Source organism: Colius striatus, chromosome 1 (assembly GCF_028858725.1).
Source record: "Colius striatus isolate bColStr4 chromosome 1, bColStr4.1.hap1, whole genome shotgun sequence".
NCBI lineage: Eukaryota > Metazoa > Chordata > Aves > Coliiformes > Coliidae > Colius > Colius striatus.
The window spans coordinates 153,722,473-153,740,248 of NC_084759.1; the positions used below are offsets into that span (position 1 = coordinate 153,722,473).

The 17,776-nt window shown below is 40.5% G+C and overlaps 1 protein-coding gene across 10 annotated transcripts in view; it reads left to right on the forward strand.

The window, feature by feature from the left end:
• Positions 1–1,081: 1,081 nt before the first annotated feature.
• TNRC6B (trinucleotide repeat containing adaptor 6B) overlaps positions 1,082–17,776 on the forward strand; it is a 149,285-nt gene continuing 132,590 nt past the window's right edge. For 7 of the 10 annotated variants that reach the window (XR_009820189.1, XM_062012850.1, XM_062012873.1 and 4 more), the window contains exons 1-2: positions 1,174–1,358; positions 16,920–16,992. The gene's annotated coding sequence lies outside the window, so the exon portion shown is untranslated. Of the gene's footprint in view, positions 1,359–16,919; positions 16,993–17,776 lie in introns of all 10 variants that reach the window. The other 3 variants (XM_062012881.1, XM_062012891.1, XM_062012864.1) reach the window with 2 other exon arrangements.

Below are 17,776 nucleotides of genomic sequence, written 5' to 3' on the forward strand. Positions count from 1 at the left end.
ACTACGCTGTGTGGCGGAGACAGACTGCGGTGTAGGCGGCAGGGGGAGAGCGCTAACTGCGCTCGCAAACTACGAGCCCCTCTGCCGGGCCCCGCCTCCCTCCGCTTCCCCTCAGCCCGCTAACGGCCGCGGCGGCAGCGCGCGGCGCCCCGTCACGTGCGCAGCCACCCGGGCCACGTGGGGCTCGGGCAGCGCGCACAGCACCGCCCGCCGCGCTCCGGACAGATTGACAGTGACATCAACCAATCAAAGGCGCGCCCTTCCCCTTCGCCCTCCCCCGCTCCCCTCGCCCACGGGTGCTGTGTCATGCGGCGGGTGACACCGGGGGCGGCAGCCGGTTGCCTGCGGAGGCGTCAGGCCTTCCGCCAATGGCCTCGCGGGCTGCACGACTGACGTCTTCCCTGCTCAATCGCTGTTTCACGGCGGGCGTGCCCGTGAGCGGAGGGGCGGGAGCAGGGAAGAAACGTCGCTGGGGACGTTGATAGGGAGTGTGGCGTTGTTGCCGTTCCGATCCCGTTGCGGCGTGTGGCCGTCACGGCGCCCCGCCCTTGGGGCCGGCAAACGAAGCGGGCACACTGACGTAGCCTCCCCTCCCGCCTCGGCTAAAGAGGGCCCCAGCGCTGAGGCCAAGCACCGTAGCTCGGCGGGCGGGCCTTGGCGCTGTAATGTTGTAACGGCCACGTCCCTTCTCCAATGGCTGGCTGAGTGTGCAAGCTGCAACCCAACCCACAGCAGGGAAGGGCGGGGGAAGGAAGGGCGGGCGAGGGGGTGCCCCATTTGAGGGGCAAATCTCGCATCCAACTGGCAGAAAGGAAGAAGGGGCGGGAGCCGGCGGCGGCGGGGGGGCGGGGCGACGTGAACCGATGACAGCCAGTGCAGCCAATCAGCCAGGGCGCGATGACGACGCGGCGGCCCAATGAGAAGCACCGAGAGGCGGGCGTTCCGCTGTGATTGACGCGGGCCGCGGCTAATGGGCGGAGAGATTCCCTGAGGCTCTTCCCAATGGGCAGCGTGTAGGGGCGGAACAGGGAGAGGAGGGAGAAGACGGGCAGGCGGAGCGGCCAATCGGCGCGGGGGTCGGCGGGGCGCCGTCCAATGGGCGGCGCGGGGGCGTGTCTCGGTGTGTTTGGGTTCGTGCTCCTCGGGGGAGGGAGACGGCGGCGAGGAAAGTTTTTTGGGGTTTTTTTTTTTTGGGGGGTTTTTTTCCGGTGTGTTTTTTTCGGAGGGTTTGGAGGGGGGACGCTCCCCGCACGTTCTTCGCGTTGGTTTCCTGGGTGCGTGTTTCCCGGGCGGGCGGGCGGAGCCGCCCCCGGCAGTGAGAAGAAGGGGGTTCAGCGCACCGCGGAGGCGCCTCAGCGGTGAGTGCGGGACAGGCCCCCTCCATTCAACACCAACACCAACCTCCCTCCCTTCCCCCACCCCCAGGGCGGAGAGGGGGAGGGCGAGCGGCCCGCGGGCCTCCCTCAGCGCCCTTCCCGCCCTCAGGACCCTCGCGCTGCTCGTGAGGGGGCCTTTAGCGCCGAGCGCGCGCGACCCCTCCCCCCTCTGCGAGCTGCAGTGCCCGGGGGGGGGGGGGAGGGGGCTGGGCCGGCGGGAGGGGCCCCGACCGGCGGCTTAAGGGCGCTGCCCCAAGAGCGCCGGGGTTTGCTGTTGCTTCCCCCCCTCCACCCCGATATCCCTTCACCCCGGAGAGCGCTTGTTCCAGGGCAGAGTCGGCATCCTGCCCCTCACCGCCGCTAGCCTCACGTGTGGCCCGTCGCCCGCTGCGGCTGCGCCCCGCCGCCTAGGGTGCCCACTCCCCCCCCCGCCCCTCCGGTTTATCCCGACAGGACGTGCGGGAGGCCCCAAGGCCGCTGCCCGGCGCTGTGGTGCGCAGCGCTTTACGCTCGACCGGCTGCCGAGCCCAGGGAAGAGCAGCCCGCCCGCCTGTTCAGGCCGTTTAAAATGTAACAGCGGTGCAAAGACCCCGAGGAGCCTTTTTGTAGCTGGGGTAAAAGTGCTTTTGTGTGGCGAGGGGACAGTCCTGAGGTTACGCTGATACCACTACAAACCCCGCTGGATGTGTTGAACATGATGCTAGTTAAAATGTGTATGTGGGTGGGAGGAGTGACCGAGCTCAGAGGTGTGTCCCAGGCGGGAAAAGAGAAGAAACAAAAGTTTCCCGAGCTGTTTTTAGCAGGATGAGCGAATGTTTGTTTCTGGAGACACTTCAGCGGCTGTGGATAACGCTGCTTGAAGCATGATATTTTGCGAGCTCAAATCTGCTTTATGAAAATACATGTAGGAGTATCTACTACCATATAGAGCTAAGGCTTGTTGAATAAAACCGTGTTTCAACAAAATGCTTTCCTAGCTAGAGTAGACAAGCTTGCTACTGGAAACAGTGCTTCATTCTTCCATGTGTAACTTTTCACAAACCTTAGGAATATTTGTTAAGATATCTCTCCATAAAACCTACTACTGTTTTTTACTCAATCCACAATTTTTTTAATCATGGGTTCTTAGATTTCAGGGCTGCAGCTTCATCCTCTACAAAAACTGAATCCTCTTGAGAAACAGTAGGTATATATTTAAAGGTTGTGTAGATCCATATTTGAAATATCTATTTTAGTAAATATTTTCCAGTAATATTGCTATCCAGATGAATTGGGTTTTAGTTTCTGCTAAAAGTATTGTAGAGGTAATAGCATAGATTCAACAGGGTTGTTAGATATGTGCACAAATTCAAGCAGCCTTGTACTTAGACTGTAGATGCTCAACAAATCCCTCTTCTAGAGTGACTCTTAATGGTACAAGTTCCTTGGAACATAGGCGGAGTGGGAAAGTGAGATTAATGCTCTCATCTGGTGCATTACTGCTGAGTTTAAAGATAAGGTCAAGTTGTTCTACATATTCCATACAGGAATGGCCATTTCGGTGTATCTCAGGGAGTGGGCTTTGTCAGGGTGACTTTTCACCTGTGTTTGACTAAGTTGCAGGTAAAACTTCAATTCTGCAGTGAAGAAATCACTCTGCAAAAACTTGAGACTGGGGGGAAGGGGCTTGGGAATGGAGCCCAGAGCAGTAGTTGAAGTGTGCGTTAGCTTTTGTGCTGCAAAGTTCTGCGGGCAACAGCGGGCACATAAAACTTTCTTTGTAAAAACTAGGTGAGAGTATCATTATGCTTTTTACTTTCCTCTCAGTTAGCTATATTGCATATAAATGTTTTATTAATATACAATTTTATGTAAAGCTGTACATGAGTATAGAATTAGCTCAGAAGTTTCGGTGCTAACTGGTAAAATTCTAATGTTCATACTTCTCTTGTGAGCTTGGTCTTGATTTCTGTTTTCTTGTTATGTTGTTACCAGGATGTTTAGTAAAGTGAGTCACTTCAATCCTATAACATGGAAGTACTGAGAAAAAAACCCCTCAACTTAATTAGAAAACAGTGTCTCTTGATTAGGCAGCCTTATGAATTGGTATGTTACTGCAGTTTCTTTGTAACTGCAAATGTAGCTGGAACTCTAAAGAATAAGCTCAAAGGTTTGGAAATAAAAATCTTGAAACTGTTAATCAAAAAATGCTTTTTCTACCAGAGTTTGTGTGGCCAAGTAGTGCAATGAAATTAGGTAGAGTATGTGTCATGGCTTTGCTTGGTGATGAGTGATCGTTAAAACTTGATGTTGGAGGATAGCTTGTAGAGGAGAGAGCTTCAGGACAGAATTTTGTGAGTTCTGAGGTAGTAAATTATGTCCTAGATCTGCCTGCTGCCATAGGGAATTGGAAATAATTTTGTTTTGCAAAAGTAATGCGTAATATACGTCATAGATAGAAACGTCTGTATTTACATCAGTGGGTTGGAATAGCTGCATCCAGAATGATGGAAAGAATTCAAGGACTACTATAGAGTAAATTATTTGAAGGTAAGTTCAGGTGGGGTTGGGTTTTTTTTGAGTATTTTTGCTGGGAGGGGATTCCTTCAGTAACGCAGGTGTATTTTTGCTCACAGAAGAGGTCGGATTTACAATTAAGCACTATGAACTGGAAATCAGAGAATAAGTCTAAGGAGCTTAGTTATTGACTTGAATGAGTTTATTAATAGCCTGCTTAATGGTTCAGTTACTTTATGCTCCATTTTCTGCAGAGTGCTTGGATGCAGCGTCTCTTGTCCTAGTCGTTTATTGCCGTTATCATGTTTATTTTCTTAGAATGTCTTTTGTACATAAAAGTTGTCTGGCTTGTGCAATAGTAGTAATAATAACGATTAGCAGTCATTTTCCAACCTTTTTGCAATGGCTTTCCTCAGTAATTGCTCTCTAGTTCTGCTATTAGATTCAAATATTCTGTCAGTACTTAAGATATACAAGTTCTGCAATACTTCTGCTTACATTGTAGCTTACAGCTATTCAGTTCTTTATTATTAGATTTTATTTTTCACTTATCCTTTTTCTGTGTATAATTTCTGGATCAGCAAATATGTCATTGTAAAGAACTGTCACTGTTTGTCTTGATATGATAAATTAAGCATAGTTAGCTCATAGATGAGAGGGAAAGGACCTGACAGTAGCAAATAAATACCAGTGGTTTTCTTTCAAGTTAAAAGCTTTCTGTCACTTCACTGCTTACAAAATATATTTGCCTGAATTATCCTTGGAGTTGCTTTTAATGATCTATTTGTTATGGTTTCATAAATTGTAGTTGTGAAACATTACACTATTTTGGGGGAAAAAAATAGTGAGATGTCACTCTTCAGTTCTGATGACAAGAACTTAGCACAGAGATGCTGAGCATGTATTTCTAATTGCTTGGCCAGATGTTCTAGAATAAGACATGGATTCTTGCTGATAGTCTTCTTTAACATTTACTGTCTTTCTCCCTTTTTACATAAAATACATATGCTGAGTTTGCTTGTTATTTCAGCAATGTGGTGAACAGGGACTGTAGAATTGGATTTAATTTCTTGTGCATCCAAACAGAATTTTTTGCTATGCCTGCTAATAAAAACAGGGGCGCTTTTTGGTACTTGAGCCAGCTGTCACTGTCAGACAAGTAGTTGCTACTTGGTATTTCTGCTTGTGAGGTGACTGGGGTGATAGCCATCAGGATATTCTGAGTGCTGTTCCCTGTCACTTTCAGCAGATATTAAACCTCTGTCACATTTCTCCGCTTTACCCTTCATACATTTTTGCATTGCAATCTTACTTATTTTTTCTTCAGGGAAGTAAGATTACTTTGCTGCAAAGAGTTGGTGTATTTATTTTTTTTCTCCTTTAGAGTAGTAGGCAGTGAGTATGTTAAGTAATATTTCCCCTTGCTTTCTTATAGCGGTAAGAGGGAACGGGTGTTTTTGCACTTATTATGGTTTGCATCATGTTGTAAGGGAATGTTCTGAGGTTTTTAAGTTCTCATCAGTGTAAGGGTTGTGGTTGCAGTTTGGATGTTCTCTGTGTTTACCATGTAGTGAGCTATGGAGATGACCTTTTCCAGTTTCAGCTACTCAGTTCGGATTGTGTTTCTGGGCCTTGCCAGCTTTAGTAGTTCTGAAATCAGATATCTTGCGTGTATTTCCTGATTTAATGTCCGTGGATTAGAAAACACATAAGTTAGTTTGGGAAAAAATCTGGGAAGAAAACTGATGTTCTTATGTGAGACTTCCACTGTTTAATAAAAACTTTTAAATATCTGTTTAAAAGGTTAAAATGGATCTGAAAGTTGCTCTTACTCTCACTGAAGCTTTTATGTCTGTGCAGAACTGTACTGGGAGGTCCTGTAAGGCAGCAGTCTTTCTGTGTGCTATGAGACACTGGTCAGAAGAAATGTGTAAAGTATAAACTGGTGCTCAATAGAGTTTGACTATCTTGGGCAGAAGATTGAAGGCTGAAAAGCTAATTAGCGGATGAAAGGATAAGAAGCAAAGTTGCAAAACGAAGAGTTGATAATTTTAGATAGCCTGACAGAGGATTAGGCAAAAGGTGATACAATAATATCATGTTGCCTGTCTGAGGAGAAGCCCTCTGAGACATCTACATGAGTAATGAAGTAAGAGTTATTAATGTTTTTATTTGCATTTAATTTTTATAGTTTCATCATAGTTCTTGGCAGCATTATAAAAGGTACCGTAGTGAAAAACAACCCGATAAAGGGGGTTTTTAACAGTGTGTTCATCTTTTGTAGTGAGGTCTGCTCTATATTAGGAAAAATGTATTCTTTTGTGCTATTTAATTTGATAGCAGCTACAAAGAACATAGTTTTTTATGAATGCTATTTACTCTCTTCTATTAAGTTTAGAGATTTTTCAGATTCTAGCCTCTATTTTACTAGTTAAAAATGCTTCTTCCTGTTCCTCCGATCATCTCCTATCTTAGATTTTCAGGTTTTTTTTATCAGAGCAAGTGTTGGTTGTGCCTTGCAGTTTTCTGTATTCTTTGTGTGACAAGAGTATACTTTGTGAGAAAAGAAACTAAATGTTTGACAAGTTCTATGCTGGCATTTTTGTTTTAAGACTTGTCCATTAAGTCTGCATGTGATCAGATTTGAGAAGTGTTTGGGCTGCTTTAAGGATGTTGTAACCAACTTTCTTAGCCCTGTGACCTCTGCAAAAATCTCATGACTGCATTGTATGTGTGGTAAGAAAGGGATTCACCTTCAGGAGGTAGAAGTACCTCCAGGAATTTGCTGGTCTGCTGTGGACTAAACATGCTTTGGCCCTAGGGCGAGCCACTGGTGTTAATAGAAATAGGCCCTCTTCTCTTGCTGCTTCTGACAGCCAAAAGAGATATAAATTACCCAGCAACCCTGTGTCAGCATGGTCTGGTTATAAACTTAAATGTCTTATGTCTCTTCAGCGCATGGCTGAAGTTAAAGGTCTTAAAATGTGTGAGCAAATATAGCCATGCGCTGAAGAGACACAGGTTGTCCAGCTCTTTGCTCACACATTTTAAGACCTTTAACTTTCGTCCTGGGACATATTTCTGATACTTTAGAAAAAAAAAAAATCTAATTACTCTTTCTAGAGATGGTAGAAACACCATAGAGTATGTTTTATTTTCTCACTACAGCCAACAATAGAGTCTGCTTTTTATACAGCAGTAGATTAACTTATTTTTCCAGAAGTTAGATTTTGTAGAAGATTAAATGACCTGTATGCTCACTTTCTTTACTAATAACACTGAAACGTTATTGGTGATGTCAGAGGCTACAGTTGCTTGCACATTATGACTTCAGAAAACAGAAATTAATAATATCAGTGGGTTCAAGTAGCTTGAGGAATTATGTCTTTCATACAAACTTAGAGAAAGTATTAGTATACTTTTTTTTGTTGTTTAAACATTTTTGTCTCTGAGGTAGAGGAAGGGAGTGCATCTCCTCACTTCAGCTTCTTGCAGAAACCAGAATATACTTCATAATTCATTTTGGAGTGATCCATCCTTGACCTGAAGCAGCTGAAAATCCCTTGAAGAAGGAAGGTTGCAGTACCTATTGCATGAAATAGTTCCTTTACAATGTTACCGCTACTTTTATGGGTTTTAGTGTCATTTTACATTACTCCTTTGAGGATTTTTATGCATTGAGGCTTTTCGTGAATATGTGTGAGTAATGATATTCATATGTTTCTGTAAATGTAGCAGTTTAACTTTGTGTTTGGAACATGCTTATTCTGAAACGTGTTTGGTTTTGGTGTTTGTTTTGGGTTTTTTTAAAGTTAAACTGCTTTTAAGCAAGCAGCTAAGAAAGGAGGACTTTAGCAGAAGGTGTCCACACAGGAAGTTTTACTGTTAACAACCACTGTAATTTAAATTCCTACCCTTCTGTGATATTCTGGTTCCGATTTTTTCAAATTAGCTTTTTGTCTTTTTCTGTTTGTCAAGTGGCTAGGATTCTGCCTAGTCAGATCCTGATTGCATTGTACCAGATGTCTGTTCTTGTAATTAAAAATGCGGACAGGTCTCCACAGGGCTTATTTGGGACTGTTCGTCAAGATACAGACCACTTCTCACTGACATTGAATAAAAATTTAAATATTTGTGATTTTTTTTCTCACATTTAGGATGTTTCTTAAGATGAGTGCTGTCCTTACACTGGTATTATCCTGCATCTGCTATTAAGTGTCATTTTTGTGGTGTTTTTATACAGATACAGCTCATGTTTTTCCTAGCACTTCTAAACAAAGAAGGATACAAAGGCTTGAATTAGGATTTGTTTTTTTCGTGGTTTGGTTTGGTTTTGTTTTGAATATAGCTATGCTTTTTGTTTGGACAAATGTTTTGAGTGCTTCAGGATCTGCTTTCTGTGCCACTTTCTGTGGCTTGTGTGGTGACAGCATGAAGAACATGTGCAGGTTTTAAGTTGGTTTTCAAAGTTTCTAATAATTTAATAGCAGGTTAAGGGAACATTAACCTATGTTTCTGATGGCACTCACTTTGCTAAGTGGTACTTGAAAGGGTAAGAAATGTTTTTTTCAGCACAGCTAGGCTTCTTCACTTTTACAACTTTGTAGTTGCAGTAAATTAACTATCTTTAACTTTCTTTGCTTGGCCTCTTCTATTTTTAGAGTGTTGGGAGAAGCAACCAGAACTGGCCAGTGGTGTTCTCTCTTATTGGAATTAACTCTTCTGGTTCTTTCATGGTCAAAGGCCAACTTACTTTCCCCTGTCCTTAGCAATTCATGTATTGCAGAAAATGGCTTCAAATTGAGAAAGACTTCCTGTTGATTGAAAAGTAAATTAGCTTCTGGAGAAGTGTCTCAGGGGAAAGAAGTCATAGTCCCATTGTATCAAATACTTTTGATGTGTGCTAATAAGCAACGGAAAATGCTTCTGACAGGTTAACATAGTGGTGGCCTCAGGGCAAGAATACCGTGACATAATTGATCTATTCAGTCCCAAGCTCTAACCCTACACTTGCCCAATGCTGGATGTTACTTTCACTAGTTTAGGTAACTAGATAAACTGGTACTGTCTTGGGGATGGTTAACGTATATCAACATAACTTGCCTCTGCTTTAGCTGGATATATAAAGAAACTACTTCATAACATTGACGTTTGAACTCAAAAAAATAACAGGGAATTTTTATTCCTGTAATTTTGAGTTGAGTAAAGGATGAAAGAAACCTAACATATGAAAGCAAAAAACATTCATGCCTGGGAGCAAATTTAAAAGCTTTTCAATATAGTGGGAGAGCTTGACTGTAAAAATCGTTATGTATTGCAAATAAGTAGCTTAAAGGCAGATGTACATTTTTGGCAGAAATAGTAAAGATTGGTTACCTATCTTTTAAATGCCATTTGTGTAGGAAATTAGATGTGAATGCTGAAGAACTGTTTTGTGCCAAGTCCAAAAGACTGAAAATTTAGCGCCCTGACTTCATACATACTTGAGCAGATCCAAAACTCTTCTTGCAAGTAGCTCCACATCCAGTAGTTGAAACTGAGTGTGTTGATCAGAGATGGCAGTGTTGAAGACTAGGATTGTATTGCTAATAATGTTCACTTTGTTTTAAAATTAAAAAAAAAAAAAAAGCCATGAAAAATGAATGTGGTGCCTCATTTTTCTGAGGAAGGTAGAAAAAAATATTGGATATAGAGCAGATTTTTGAAAATTAGCTTCCTGGTCATTTCTTAGGTGTCTAAATAGCTGAAAAGTACAATTGAGACTGATGTCAAGCTATAAATATTGATGAAGCTGAACTTGGCAGCTGATTCTGTTGAAAGTTGGTGCTTGCAATTACAGTTTAGAATTATTTGCTGAACAACTCAGTATTTGTTTTCTTTGAGAATAATAGCATTAATATCTTGGACTTCCCTGCATATACAATCATGTTAGTTGGAAGTCAAAATGTCTTTGTATAAAATAAACTCAGTTATTAATGGTTAGAAATGTGATAAATATTGAACTTGATTTGGAAAATTTTGGGGATGTAAACTAGGAAAGAAGTAAAAAGGGCAAATTATGTTTTAAGTTTAATTCTGCACCATGCCCGCCTCCTGGCTCTGCCTTGGCTCAGTCTGATTAGAAACCTCTACCCAAAACTGTGTTACAGGGTGTCAGGCCTTGATCCAGGACTTCCAAGTGTGCGGCAGGGAATGTGTCTGTGTGTCATGGCTGCTGTAGGAGTTGGCACTAGTATTGCCACACTGGTGTGAATTTCCTAACAATGCCGGTCTTATTGCAAAAGGTTATGGAACAAAAGGATAGTTTAACAGAGGAAATTTTGATACTTTTCTAATTACATTACAGAAAGATAGTACAAACTAAAGAGTTTGCAAGGTGCTATACTTCCCAGTCCTGTGATGCATTTGAGTGATTTTCATTACTGTTGTCTTTAACTCATGTAACTACTGAAGTTGCCATTTAAATGTCAGTGAATAAACTTCCCCTCCCACTTTCCCGTGCACATGCCTGCTGACTACCTTATCAGTTTGAATTCATTTGCTACTGCTGGTTTTGATAAATGCGCTGTTATATAGCACTTGGTGCCTATTACTTGTTGCTCAAAAAGAAGCCTTTGATCCCAAGTTGTCTTTCGTGGTACGAGCAATATGACGGGGTGATTCTGTTGGGATTATCAGCAGTAAAGGAGTTATTTATAGCTTTTGGGTTTGAAGTTGAGCTATTGAGAAGTAGATTTCTCTCTCATCATAAATGAAAAGGGGGAAAATGTTTAAAGTCTTTGGTCTAATATAACATCCTCTTCAACCGTCTTCCAGGAAACTCAAGTCCTCTGTATTTTGAAGACTTTCTGTCATTTTGCAAATGTTCTGGAAAAAGATTTCCTACTGTTGTGCTGGTTTTGGTTCAGTGGTGCTGAGTCATTAGGACTGCTAGTATATGTGGATTGCTGGCACTTTGAGCATACTGAGTGTATCCCCATTTTTGCCACTAGGGCACCATTAATTTATACCATAGTTGTAATACTTGTGGTAACGGCTGCTTGTGCATCATTAGGATGCTGAAGTTTGCTACCATTATCCAGTAGAAGCAGTATTAGTAGCAGTGTGAAATGATTCCCTTTTTTTGTGCCCAAAAAAACATTCGTTTTCAAGACTTAGGCAAATAGAAGATCAACAATTTAAAAGAATGAAGTTTTTCTTTTTTATAGTGATTGTTTCCAGCTTTGATAAAAAATGCCTTTCATTATGTTGTCTGAGTAAAACTTTGATATAGAGTGGGAAAAGTAGCTATTATTCAGAAGTCATTGTGTTTTAATTCCTAGATATCCCAGTCAGTTTCAATAGCTTCCATAAACATTGTGATAGCATGCTGAAGGACTTAAGAAAAAGTGGAAATAGTTTTGAGGATATTTATTGCATGTATTTGTAGGTACACACACATACTTGGGTATGTATATAAGCTTTTGTGTGTATACGTGTGCTTCAGACCTGCTGAAAAGACAGAATGGGACAACGCTCAAAAGGCTTTGGAAAATTTAACCGGTTGACAGCCTTAGGCTGATTATAGTTTGGATGCAACCTTGACTACAGTTGAGAATTGATATGTAGTGTGCTATAGACAACTGAGGCAAATACCTTTTATGTTCACTGTAACCTTCAACAGATTCTTTAGTGAAATCAATATGAGCAGGAAATAAGTGAATATTTATACTGTTTTGTGCAGTAGGAAGCAGCAAAAAGGTGTAAGCAAAACATTTTTTTTAAAAATACACCTTTCAATTTATTTTTTCTTTAGTGGGAGGAGAAACATTTACCACCTTGAATGTTGTTTATGTAAACGTTTTGCAAAGCTGGGAAGGTGGCAATGCAACGTTCTGTCTTTAGCTCATGTGTCATGGCTGTTTTCAGATTCAAGAGGTAGAAATAGGATTTTCTATATAGAAAGTCTGATTTAGGACCACTTTTTTGCTTTCCAGAGCATAGCCAGGTGATAATTTTTTTTTTTTAATGATTATATAGACATGAGTTAAGAAATATTGCTACTTCGCTCAGAAAAAGCTCCATGAATGAGATTTGAGAAGCATTCTGTTATATTTGTTGCTCATGTCCTCCATAACATATGCAGTCAAAAAACCAGACATTCTTTAATGAAAAAAACTCCAAACACAAAACCCAAGCTAACAAATAACTGTCTTTTCTTGAGCAGGTCATAGTTGTCCGGTTAGCAAAAAAAAAAAAAAAAGCCTGTCATCTTCAAGAGTGGTTTGCTAATTTATATTTGGACTGTTGATGTGTAGAGACTTAAGTGCTATGAGTTGCAGCCTGTGTTTTGTGCAGGATCATAGAATTGTTTAGGTTGCAAAGGACTTTCAATATCATTGAGTCCAACCATTAACCCAGCACTGCCACCTCTAGCATTAAACTGTGTCCCTAAATGCCATGTTTACACTTCTTTCAAATACGTTCAGGGACTGGGACTCCGCCACTTCCCTGGGCAGCCTGTCCAACGCTTGGTAACTCAGTGAAAAAAAAATTTCTTAATCTCCAATCTAAACCTCCCCTGGTGCAACTTGAGGCCATTTCCTCCTGTCATGTTGCTTGTTACTTGGGAGAAGAGACTGACCCTCACCTTGCTACAACCTCCTTTCAGGTCTCCCCTCATTAACCTGCATCTTGGTTAATGACATAACTTACATATAATTCTGTAGGGGGATTGGACTAGATGATCTTTAAATGTCCCTTCCAACCCTACCATTCTATGATTCTGTGATAATCCTTCTTTTGTTCTCTTAGAAGAGCAGTACAGACTCATGTTTGTGATATTTATTCCAAGTAAGTTATCTTGTCATTGAAAGTGGCTGTGTCATATCTACATTAAGCTAAACCATTTTCAATATAGCAATGAAATCATAAAGGCAGAAAAGTTAATATTTAACAAAATAGGAACTTCTGCAGCCAACACTGAATTAAACATAATAAACAATTTGTCTTGTGTCTGGTTTTGCTGTAGAACACCATGTTGTTCTCCTGAATTGTTTCTAATTGATTACAAGTTACTGTTGCCTCTTCAGTCTTGAAGAGTGGAGAAGAGCTATTACAGTGAGATTTGGATTGTCCTGGATTATTTTTGTAGTAAATCATGAGTGTTACTTTGTCAGTGTGCTGTAGATGAAAAAAGCATGAAACATTTCTGCAGTGTTCTGAAGTTATGAGTGACTTTAAGCCAATTTCCCAGTATCCTGAATGGGTATGTGATGGTTTTGAGTAGTTATGTCAGCAGCTGGTTTTTGTGAGGCCATGTTTTTAGGCAGCTTGAAGCCTCTTGAACAGAGTGTGTGCTCTTGGTTGCTTTATCAGAATCATTCCACAAAGTCAGAACCAAGTGTAATACTAAAATTTGTTGCCATCAAACATTTACCCACTTAGTGAAGGGACAGTTAAACCACAGTGGCAGCCAAGGCTGCCTTTGTCTCCAAATGTACTGTTTCTGGTAAAAAATTGTTTGAATGGAAATCATTCCCAGGAAGCTCTTGGTTAACAATAGAAATTCAGAAAAAAAAAATCAGTTTGTGGCAGCTAGTCCAATGGTAGCAACAATTTGTCACTAGATAATGTTCTACGTTAGGTGTGAGCAGTAGCCAATAAGACAACACAACAACCTTAAGAAATGTGCTACCTGTTGGTTACCTTCGCAACAAACCTTTCTTTTATGGCTTCTGAATCTGGAATAATTTAGGTTTTAACCAGGATGTATAGTGGTAAACCAGTAGTTCTGGACTTCTTTTCATTCCTGAAAGTTGGTTATGTTTTACAAAACCAAAATTGAAGTATTTAATTCTAACTGTGGTTACGACATGGTGGTGGATCCTGAATGACTTGAAATGGGTTTGAGTATTAGCCGGTTCAGTGCTGCTGCTATGTTATTCTTTCAAAGTGGGATTAAATAACCTGACAATTGATAGGCAATGGGATTCATTTTTACATAAAACTTTATTCAGGAGTTATTGAAGGATTATGTAATCACTTTCCTTGAACACACTTGTGTGTGTGTTCTCTCTGTTCTATACACAGCAAACCAGTTTCACCCCATGTTTTTTTCCCAGTTGAACTTAAAATTTCATTGCTTCCTACTGTTTTGTTGTATCTTGTAGTCAGTAGGAAATTGTCACACATGCTATCAGTGTTTATTCTTTATCCAGATTTTGATAGGAGGTTATGAGGAGGAATTTGAAGCAAATGTTTTCGTGATGCAGTCTGTTCAGTTCTGTGCACCTGGAATATCTTAGTGTTCCTACAGAGACAGCTTATGTGGGGTGACCAGAAGGGATGTATTTGCTGTAAGTGTAAAGATCTTGGTGCACAAATGTGGGAAGATGTGCAGCACCCTAAAATATATTTGAGGAAAAAAAACCCTAGTCTCAGAGTCCTGGCTATACAGGATATTCTGCTGCTTCGTGGATTCCCTAACCCAGCTAAGCAAATTGCTGCACTTTATATTGGAACCGTGCATACATACAATTGTAGCTTGTCAGAGAATAACTTAATATGTGTAAGCTCAGAGTATGTAGATAGAATTAATTGGTTTTGCTATGGCAAGATAATAGAAACTGAATCTGATCTTTCAGTGAGCCTGACTGCCTGAATTAATAAGAAACTATTTTAGTTAATTCTTGTTTATGAATTGTCACAGTTCTTGGAGCAAAGGGGGAAGATCCCCCTACTTTGTTCTGCCAGAGGAATGTATTTTGTTTGTTTTTTTCCTTTTCCTCCCTTCTGGCTACCTAATCAAACTGTGTCTGCTTTCCTGGCTAGCATTTTTCCTATGCAGTCCAGGTGAGTGGGTTGATACATCCTAAATCCCCGTCTGCCAGCAGCAGTAGATACTTACTCTGAGGATTTGAATCAGGAGGAGTCTGCATATTTAAATTCCATTCTGACTGTGGGAGACACTTGAAATTGGTCTTGTAACATCTTTGTGGCCCTGCTCAGCTACACCTTACATTCTGTCTTTAACCCAAACTGTTTTCACTGAGTCTACTCTCTTGTGCCACTTTGACTTTGCTAATTGACAATATTAGTGCTCTAGAAGCATGGACCTAAATTTGTCACAGTAAGAATAGGAGGACCATCAGTGTTGTCTTATATCTATTAGAAGTTAGATAGATACTGACGAGAGGCTTTTTTCAATTAGGGGTAGGAATCTGCACTCCTCTTCATGAATAAGATTCTGTAATGAGATAAGACAGATTATTGACATAATTAGTAGAAGTGCTCTCTTTTCCTAGCGAGGCATTAGTGGTCCGTAAGCGTGTGGTGGTTTGGCTGGAACTTTGAATGCTCTTGCTAGATACTAATGCTATGGTATTTCAGTATCCAGCCTGCAACAACCCCTTTCTGGGAAAAGCTGGTTTTTGGCCAGCTTCTGAAATGTTTCCTATTCTCCGACTTCAGATCCTCTGTTGTCAAAATCTGCACAGGCACTTCCCTAGCCTTGCTGTTTGGCTGATGCCCTCATTGGGTGGAGGTGTGTATCAGAAATGCATGATAAAACTGCTAAGTCAACAGCCTTTGACTCCACTTATAAAGTACTGTTGTCTTATACTTAACTGCAGAAATTAGTAGTAGTGTATTAAACAGCCTGGCTAGACATTTCTTAGAAGTTACAAGGAGACAGATGGTATTTTATCATTCAATTGAGGAATTCCTTCTCTATTTTCTTTTATGGTTTTGGAAATTATTAGGAAAAATTGAAGACTTATATTCAACAAAGTCACTTACTCTTAGCTCCGCATATTATTTTCAATGTATTTCATTAGTAGAAGTATTTCCTTAATCTCCTACTGTTTAGTGAAGCCAGGTAGATGTAATATGCTTTACTTAAGTGCTGCTTTCACCTTAGGGGACTATTTTTTTCAATGGAAGAAATATTACAAAGTGTTAAATGTTGTGGCCTCAGAGTATACATTCACTTATTGTAGATATAATCAAGGGGTTTACTTTTATTAAAGCTGTATTTATGTTGTCTCCAGAGCTTTGGTTTCCAACAGTGGTTTACAGTGTCTTAGTAAAAACATTCTCAATTTAGGTGTGGTTTTTAAGGTTGCTAGTATTTTTTAGACATCATAATATTAAGGTGGCAATGTACTTTATGTAGATTTTTCACTTGGAAAACTACTTTAGGGTGATTGAGAAGGCTGAGCACGTTGCACATCTGATTTGATAGTCCTTTGATTGCATGTTCAGTTCTGGATGACAGATAAACATTTCAGTTTTGTATGTAGTAAGTAAACAAAAACTGTTGTGAAAAGTATAATATGATGATTAATGATGAGAAAAGTGTAAGTTGCTGCAAAACAAATAACATTTTCAGCACATAAGAAATTGCAATGCCTGGTCTAAATGATGGCATTCATTTTAGGAAGTTATATCTTTTAGGAAATGTTAGTGGTTTTGTTTTGTTTTTCGAGTAGTTCCTGTGGAAAAGTTTACAGAAACTCTGATAGTAAATCCCTGGAAGAAGAATATCCTGCTCAATATCAGTTTGAGGTTTCTGTCATGCAGCAGTATGCACGGTACATTGTATTGTGGCTTAACCTCAGACAACTAAGCACCACACAGCTGCTTGCTCACTCCTCCCCACCCTGCAGGATGGAGGAGAGAATTGGAAGGGTAAAAGTGAGAAAACGTGTGGGTTGAGGTAAAGACAGTTTAGTATGTAGAGGAAAAGCTGCACACACAAGCAAAGCAAAACAAGGAATTTGTTCTCTGCTTCCCATGGGCAGGCAAGTGTTTGGCCATCTCTAGGAAAGCAGAGCTCCATCACACAAGTAAATACTTTCTGCAATATGTAAATTTCTTGCATTTGAAGAAGAATTTCCTAGACTGAAGTGGCAGTTTTTTGTTTATGCCGCATGATTTTTAAGATGAATATGTCTTTTTCTAAATGTTTTGGGTGTCAGGGGTGATGAGCTTTAGAGACAACTGACTGTTGTTTTAATGTATTTTTTAATCTACTGATACCATTTTTTTGTGCGTGTCTCCTTTTAGGGTTTCATTTTTGCACTGAATGTAGCCAGGACGGATCCTTGTGGGCTTTGGCAGCCCTTGGAAACTGTCAAAGGTAAAAAACAATCAAAGTTCAATGTTTCATTCTTGAAAGTTGGGGGTCAGAAGAATATTACCTTATACTAGTTCTTAACCAACTATTGAATATATTGCTATTTTCATATACTTTCAAGTCTGTTATTTCCTGTGGGTTTTGGTGTGAAGTTTTTTTTTCTTTAGTTTCCTGATGCAATTTGGTTTTGTCAGCTGAAGTTGTTAGTTAATTTATGATGAAATTTTAAAGTCTCTGGAATCTATTCTTACAAGTAAATGAAGTTACATTCAAGTTTTGTTTTTCTTCTGGATGCTCTTGCTTTTGTGTCAACACTTATTAACTCACATTTAAAGTGACAAAAATACTCTGTTCTTTTTCCATATGTTAAATTTTATGCTGCTTTTTTACATTCTTAAATTCAATATAATATAAAGCTTTAGCAATTAGATATAATATAGCTAGACCATCTGTTAAAAGTTAACGCTTTTTTGTCCATGTATCTATACAGAGACTTAATGACTGCAAATCTGTCTCAATACAATTGTGTCAAATAAGCATAATCTCATTTAAGACATAGTTTGGTACAGTACTGCTGTGTTCTAACTGCTTTTTTTCAGTTATGCCATGTATTACAAGATCACCATCTTTGAAAAGCACGTGTGTGCCTGTTTTGCTTTGTGCTCTTATTGAGAGAGTTTGGGACCTACCTTCAATTTCTGCTTAGTGACTGTAATGCTGATGGTTTGCATAGCCTGACTGCCCTTCAAAGGTTTTCCAGTGGGCCATAACCAATTTAGACTTTGCA